Source organism: Tenebrio molitor, chromosome 3 (genome assembly GCF_963966145.1).
Source record: "Tenebrio molitor chromosome 3, icTenMoli1.1, whole genome shotgun sequence".
In the NCBI taxonomy this organism is placed as follows: Eukaryota; Metazoa; Arthropoda; class Insecta; order Coleoptera; family Tenebrionidae; genus Tenebrio; species Tenebrio molitor.
The window spans coordinates 10,590,348-10,598,872 of record NC_091048.1 but is presented as its reverse complement, the minus strand read 5'-3'; positions in this window follow the sequence as shown (position 1 = coordinate 10,598,872).

Below are 8,525 nucleotides of genomic sequence, written 5' to 3'. Positions count from 1 at the left end.
TCGAAAACATTTTCGCAATGCTTTTTTAATTAAATGAACAGGCCGGTTATTATACAGCAGGTCGTGCGGGTGACTATTAAAATTTTCACTTAGGGTTGGCTATGGATCGTTCATTGTTTTCCGTTGCACCTTAGACACTGACAAGTTTGACATTTCAATAAAAATGTTTTTTCTCTTAATTTGGTTATGTTTCAATTGCACTGACTGACATTTGTCATTCGTTCTTGCGTGTGTCTAAAGTAACAGAAAAAATAAAAACTCGTTCAAAGCCAACTCCAAGTGAAAATTTTAATAGTCACCCGTTATTAAAATACACACTGCTAACCGTTTTGTAAAAAAAAGTACGTAAAGCTGAGAAGCAAAAATTAGTAAACACTAAAATTGCTGCTTGTTATGTACATAATGTTATTACTAAATTCGAATTTATAGAATTTGTATCTTGCAAATTTCTACCACATTAAATTTTCTTGTGAAATTGTTGTATTACTAGTCCAGAACCAACAGGTAAAATCCGATCCCCTGGGTAATCAGATAAGTCAGGTGGCGTGGTCCAACCCGTATATGCGCTTAATCCCATACCCTTCAGAATACTTAGAAAACACAGGTAACGTGGTCGAACTCCCATACGCCCATTGGTTCATACCAAAGTGATATGCTCTGGTCCTCCGACTCTCTTAATTCTGAGCTAACAAAAGCACTTGCACAGACTTTTTAAATGGGAACTTGTTCCTAACATGTTAACAGTTAAAAGTAAATGAAGACTGATGTCAATACTGATTCAATTTTTGAACTGTTACTAAAAAATTATTTTCGAGTAAATTTAAAAATTGAGCAAAATAGTATATTATATTATGAGGAGCAAAAATGAAGTTTTATGTGCTGCGGCTAGTAGATTGGCTGCCGAACGCAGTGAGGCAGACAAACCAGCCAAAGCACATAAAACCATTTTTGCTCCGAATAACATATACTATTTTTTCTTCAAACCTTCATAACAAATTATTTAAGACAGGTTAAGAAACCAGGTAGAAATTTAAAATGTTTAGCTAGTTTACTTTACCCGCTCATCAGCGGAGATAATAACTTCGCGGACGCCCTCAGCGGAGATAATAACTTTATCTGCCGCTCGTCACCTCGTTAGATGCCATGACAATGAAGTGACACTTTAGCATTATCAATGCAGCAGGATAATGTCATAATTTACGGACGTTTGAAGAAAAACGATATTTTTGCTCATTTTTGTACACAGTGGCTGGAAATTTTAATTACTCTTGTAGAATGATTTATGTTTTTCCTCTATTTTCAGTGTGTATAACAATTTTTTGCTTTAAAGTAAAACTTTTCAAAAAAATCGTAAAAATACAAGTGATGCGTTAATTTTGGTGGTCAGTGTAGTTGAGATTAAGTGACAGATTGGAAATTAATTTTGGTTTTTTTCATTTTCAATGACAACGAAAGCTATATTCATGTCACATCACTAATGTATTCACGTTCTTATTTCCATTTTTTGTAATATTTATGATTTCAAAGTGTACCAATAAAAAAAAACAGCGTCGTGCCCAAAAAATCGCGCGTGTTTTAAAGACCTTTTTATCCACTTATACTTTAATATACTATTAACAGGTGGTAACAATTTAAATGAGGAAGCTTTAGGAACAGCAAAAATAATAAAAAAATTTGACAAACTATTCGACAGTGTAAATGGGGGTACACTTCGTCCAGGATATGGGAAACTTTTTTCTGGCGGAGTTTATAAAAATTCGGGACATATAAAATTTTGGAAAGAAGCAATGCAGCATTTAAGCAACATGCATTTTAATGATAAAACTGGGAAAAAAACTAGTACCTCCAACATTAAAGAATTGGATAACATTACAAGGATTTTTAGATTTGTACGAAATTTTAGTAAAAGGGGGCAAGTGCAAGTTTTTTCTACCACGAAGTCTGAATCAAAAAGTAATTGATTTTTTTTTTTGGCAAGGTTAGAAATCAAAGGAATCGAACTGTAAATCCAACAGCAATGCAGTTTATGAAAGCTTTAAGTCACTAATGAATCGGGATTTTTGTGGATCAAAATCGATTGGAACAAACTGCGAAACCACTAATATTCCAGATTTATTTAATATAAAGGGATTAGTAAATAACATTTATAATAATGACCATAATTCCAATGACATCCTAAGTTCATATCAAATTTTTAATGTGAATAAGTATATTTATGTTTCACTCAATCATTATTTATTTTTTATACCTTGACAACGAGATATATTAAGTAGGCTATAATGCCCTAGGGCGTATAAATCATAATGTCCGCTTATTACGCCCGCCCAAACGAGTCGTCATAGATACGAGCCACCGCAAAATAGGAAATTTAGCAAAATCAAGTTCACAATTTATAAATTTTTTAAATGTTCACAAATTCAAATGCCGTGAAACATAAAACGTTGTATGCACCACGGGCATTACTCAATGTTTATGCTCTCGGGCAACTTAAAACTTTCGGGCCTGGTGGCCCTCGACCTTTTAAACTGGCTGCCTTCGAACATAAACATCTTCATAACGCCCTTGATACATAATAGCTATTTATGCACCAAGGGCGTTATAACGATGATTACGCCCGGAAAACGATGAATCCAGCTCAGGGACTTTAGCCCAAGAGATGGATATCGTTCGATGGGCGTAATCATTTGATTTAGAAAAAAAATCACATAAAAGTATAATTGGATACGTCTCTGGTTGGATAATTAAAACATTAAAAAGTTTAAATTGCCAAGACTGCAAATCCCAAATCATTGGTACATACATACTCGGATCAACGAACAAGAGTACAATTCCGAAAATAGGAAGCTAAAATATTGTACAAAAGACTGCTAAAAATATTGACAAAATCTATAACATTTCATGGTCAAGTGACATCTCGCACCTAGAGAGGTAATTACCGCACATTAGCGATTTCACGTCACTAATACCGGTCATTAGGGGTGGTTCGATCGATTTCATCAATTTTGAATATTTCATTTTCTTCCGACGCTAAGAACTAGAGCGCTTGTCCCGGCATTGGACAAGGGTAACAAAGCTCCCGAAATAGTTGCCTGGCGCCCACTAACGAACCCACCCCTTTGCCCCGAAAAACCCCCTAAAAGTCCGGAGCAGTCCCAGACCCATTTTGGGCCACAAGCGTTGAGTGGGGACGCACTTGCCCCGTATATTTGATACTAAGAGAATGCAAAGAAAATATTTTTTGCGGAGCCGTGGTTCGGGTTTATAAAAGAAAAAGCAACAGAGCAACATCATATAATCGCGACTTGCTGTAGTAGCAGACATTCAAAGAGGGATAATAACCACCACCCAGGCTTCAAAACTGCATAACATTCCAATAACAACAATAAGAGATCGAATTAAAAAAAGAAGAGGATTGAAAAGTCTTTCGTTAGGAAGACGTACTGCTTTATCATCGGAAGATGAAATTCGTTTAGCAAATTGCATTAGAACAATGGAAAAATGGGGATTCGGCCTCTCCAGAAGAGAAGTTATTGAAGCTGTCAAAATATTTGCAGAAACGAACAACATGAAAAGCCCATTTAAAAATAATATTCCTGGGGAAGACTGGTTTCTGAAATTTAAATCTCGGCATAATTTATCCATCAAAAAACCGCAAGGTTTGCAATACGCTAGAAAAAAGATCACAGATCCATTTAGTAAAAACGACCTGTATAAATTTGATTCATAATTTAGCATAGAGTTCAAAAATAAAATCAAACTGGGTAGTTTCCATTTAAAAAAACATAACTTTAGTGTTTTTATAATATTGGGACACTCTGTATATATACCGCAATATTTTCCGAATATGCAGTAGAAGCGTAGCTATCATCTAGAAAAAAGAAAAAGTTGATATCTTTAATAACAAACAAGTTATGGAGCTTTTTCGCAACTCTGGGACACCCTGTATATTTTAAAAGAGATCTTTTAGAAACACATGTACGTCAGGTTGGTGGTTCGTTGGTTGTTAGCAATCTTTTCCATCGCCAACTCTGTGTATTAAACCAAACCGGTATAATTCACTAATTTCTAATTTCTAATTGATCAGTTGTTTTATAATGGAGACAAGTGACATCACATCTAACAGTGTTGAGTATATTAAAACACACAAATTAGACTATGAAACGCGTTTAACTCTTAAAAACACGGGACCGCCAAGACCTAAATTAAATCTTGTGCAACCTGAAAAAAGCGGCAGTAGAACTTTTAATCGCAGATTCAATGAAAAACAATATTTGTATCCAGACTGGTTATGCGGGTGTGAAAAATCTAACAGTTTCTATTGTTTTAAGTGTTTATTGTTTGCGCCACAAATTGATGAAGCTTGGACGGCACGAGGTGTCAACGATATTAAACATTTGTCGGAGAAGGTAAAAAAACATAGTGCTAATTGCAAACATATTAATTATTCGTTGGAGTATCAATTATTGGGAACTGTGAACATTCAATCACAGGAACTCAGCCTATCGACGGTCTGTCAAAGAACATAATGAAAAAGTTTCGCGTAACAGATATATTTTAAACTGAATTATAGACTGTGTAAAATTTTGTGGTAATTTTGAGTTAGCATTACGAGGCCATGAAGAGACTGCTACCTCTGCAAATCCTGGAATTTTCAAAGGCTTAATTAATTTTACTGCTGAAATTGACAATATTTTTAAACAACATTTATCATCCGAAAAAGGTGTCTTTTTAGGTACGTCCAAAACCATTCAAAATTAACTACTAGATTCTATGCTTCATGTCGTAAGAAATTTGATAATAAAGGAAGTTGAATTAGCAGACTTTGTGGCCATTCAGGCCGATGAAACCACTGACGTATCTGTTCAGGATCAAATGGTTTTCATTTTAAGATACACTCTTGGACAGAAAATTTATAAGCGGTTTTGGGGATATTTTTTACCCCTTTCACACACTGTGGACGGCATTAGTTCTTGCATTTTGTAACAATTATCTACATTAAAATTAGACTCTGACCCAAAAAAATTAATCGGTCAAAGCTACGACGGCGCATCTGTGATGTCTGGTAAAATGAAAGGAGTCCAAAAAATAATAAGAGACAAATATCCTTACGCATATTTTGTGCACTGCTACGCGCATCAATTTAATTTGATAGTGTCCAAAGCTGCATCAGAACATAAAGCTGTGAAAATAATTTTTTTCTACCGGAGTTTGGAAAACATTAACATTGTAATACTAATTTGAGTTAGGAAAAGTGAAAAATTTCCTACTAAGGGCGGAAATAATATTTCAACACTAAAAGTTCAATTTTGGTCGTTTCCTGGGATACGTAACGTAAAAAGTGATATTTAATTGAGAGAAAAGCTTAAACGCCTTCACAATTTTTCATTACTAAATTGTTTCTCTATGATAACGAAAGCAGAACAATTTTGATTTAGTTTTTTAATTTAGAAAGAATTAATAGAATATTAAAAATATCCAAATTTTATGTATTTTCCAAACTCCAGTAGAAAAAAATCATGTGTGCAATACGTAGGAAATCTATTTTTTTCCGTACGCGGCATGTTTTTGATCTCGACTCACGTCTCTCAAAAATCCCATGCCTAATACGGAAAAAAATTACATTTCCTAACTTATTGCACAAATAGCTATTGCAAACCTAGCAGGCTTTTCTACGTTTTTTTCTCGTTCCCCTAAACGGAAGAGTGTTTTAGACGATGTTGTAAAGAAGCGTCTTCCTAAGGGATCTGATACTAGATGGACGTTCCACAGTTGATCTGTCATGAATGACAGTGTATAATCACCAAAAACACCTGATGGAATGTTTTGAGCAAATTATTGACAAAGAACGAGACACTCAAACCCTACAACAAGCATCAGGATTGCTACGGTTACTAGAAGATGATTTTTTTTAATATTGGCTAAATTTTTTCAAAGATATAATGCCACATGTTGCAATATTATACTATCAATTACAGACACGGGGTATAGATTCTATAAAGATTCAAAGAGCTGTCGATGCTTTTAAACAACAGATTTTATTAGTAAGAAATAAAATAAGAGTGGAAGATGCTGGTCCAAGTACATACATATACTGGCTACTGTTTTTGGCAGTCCGTAATAAATACTGTTCGATTTGCTCACGAACAGTAGGTAGTAAGTCAATACCAAGTGAACATCTCTGCTTCCGAAACTGGGCAGGGCCATCCACAGCACTGATATAGCAGAAGATTTCAAACGTAGTTTGGATATGCATGGTATTAAATACACCAGAATGATTGAAGATGGCGACAGCTCAGTTTATCGAAAGCTTAAAGAAGTTAAACCATATGGTAAACAATTAGTTGAAAAAGTGGAGTGTCGTAACCATTTGGTTAGAAATTTCTCCTTAAAACTGCGCGAGCTGATGAGTACTATTGCTAACAATTGTAACGAAGTTAGTGGGAAATCGCTCCCGGAGCGGAAAAATTCCGTTCTTTCTTCGGACCAGGATGAAAAATTAGCGCGAAACCGACCGCACCGACCGTATCCATCAGATCCGCCCCGCAACCCGTATCTCCTCCGGACGCCGACATCCGGAGTCCGGACTCTGCGAGTCACCGGTCGCGCGCAGCCCCACCACAGCGCGGCCGAAGGTGGGTTCGGGTTGGTCACACCTTTTACTCCTTTGACTCAAATCGTTCGGATATGGCAGTTAGAGCGAAAAGTGTTAACTCTAAATCGTTCGGGTTTTGACCGTGAGATTAAAAAAAATATTTGGTTGAAAATTGCCATGCAATGCTCAACTGAGTTCAGAAGAAATGTGACATTCCAGCAAGTGGAAGAGCTTAAAAAGCACTTACAAAGCTGCCCTACTTCACAACAATACTTCAGGCAAGCAGAGACGTCGGTGGGAGTTCTTCGATTGCATACATGCATTTATGTACAAGAAGCCTGAAATATCCCCAGAAGCAACCTGCAGCAACATTGTTGGTTTAAAAACCAGCAAATAAGTTACACCTCCGATAGAAAATGCAACAGCCACGACTTCTGGCGCTCCATGTGCAATGGAACATGCAATCAGAAAAAAAATTTGAAACATCGTTTTCTAAAAAAAGGAAGGATCGAGCAACAGAAGCATCCAAAAGGCACAAAGATAAGATGCAGAGAGTTTTACATTTTTAAAACCGTAAACTTCCCAGAATTCGAATACATATTGGGAAAAAATCGCGAAAATGAAATTAATTTTTGATCATTTTAGGCATGTTCAGGCAGTTAAAAAGTAAAATAGGTATTTAAAGGGCATTTTAGGCCGAATAGGCAGAATACAATATGGCTCTAATTACTCTAATTAAGCCAGAAATCATTTATAGACAAGTTTCATACATGTGCCTTAAAAAATAAAAGTAGTCCATTTTGCCTAAAATCCGGACCCTAGATAGCGTATGCCAGTCGTTCACTGACAAAAGCAGAGCGAAACTACAGTGTAACGGAACGTGAGTGTCTAGCCGTCTTGTTCGCTTTAGAAAAATTTAGACCGTACGTTGAAGGCACCCATTTCACGATCGTGACGGACCACTATTCGTTGCTGTGGTTAAACCGAATGAAAGATCCAGCGGGTAAATTGGTCCGATGGAGCGTCAAGCTCAATCAATTCTCGTTTGATTTGGTCCATCGAAAGGGCAAACTCAATGTGGTATCCAAGGCGCTATCGAGATTACCAGCTGAAATCGCTGCGGTGGACGCTGGCAGTTTCCTCGGAATAAGTCTAAACGATCTGGACGAATCATACACGCGACTTCGCGAGAATATCATCGCAAATCCCCAGAAAAATCCTTTGTGGAAAGTAGAGAACGAGTTCGTGTATCGGTTCGTACCGAACAAAGTTGTGTTACCTGGTAACGTTCCAGAGTGGAAACTCTTGGTGCCGAAAGACCAAAGAGCGAAAACTTTGCAATCGTATCACGACGCGCCGACATCAGCACACTTCGGTTATTATAAAACGTTATCAAGACTATCTGTCAATCATTACTGGCCCAAAATGCGCCGTTCCGTCATCCGTAAACTGTAAATAGAAAATGGCGAGCCTCTGACTCTGCCCACTCACTCAATATAAACAACCAATAAATAAAGGGCCCGCCCAACATGTTCCTCCACCCCCTCCTTCTTGCCGTCACAGCCCCGCCCATGTACATAGTGTAAATTACTAGGCTAAGTAGTAGAGTGCATAGGGTAAGTTAGGTTAGTTCAAAATGAAAAATAAAAGGTTAGCTTTTCCTTTGTAACCAAATAGGTAAATTTTGAAAGAAGTACGAGGCTGCGTCCTCACAATACTGAAACGCTCATGTGAGCAATATCACTCACGATCCTAGGATAAGCCAATTGGCAGGAACCTAGAAGATAAATAATTACACATAAATCGCTGTATTTTTGTAATGCATATTAAGACAAATAAAGCCTCTTTCTATTCTATTGTCATCCGATACGTGCGAAACTGCAAAGTTTGCCATGAACAAAAAGCACCGAACACCGCTCGTGCTGGGTTAATG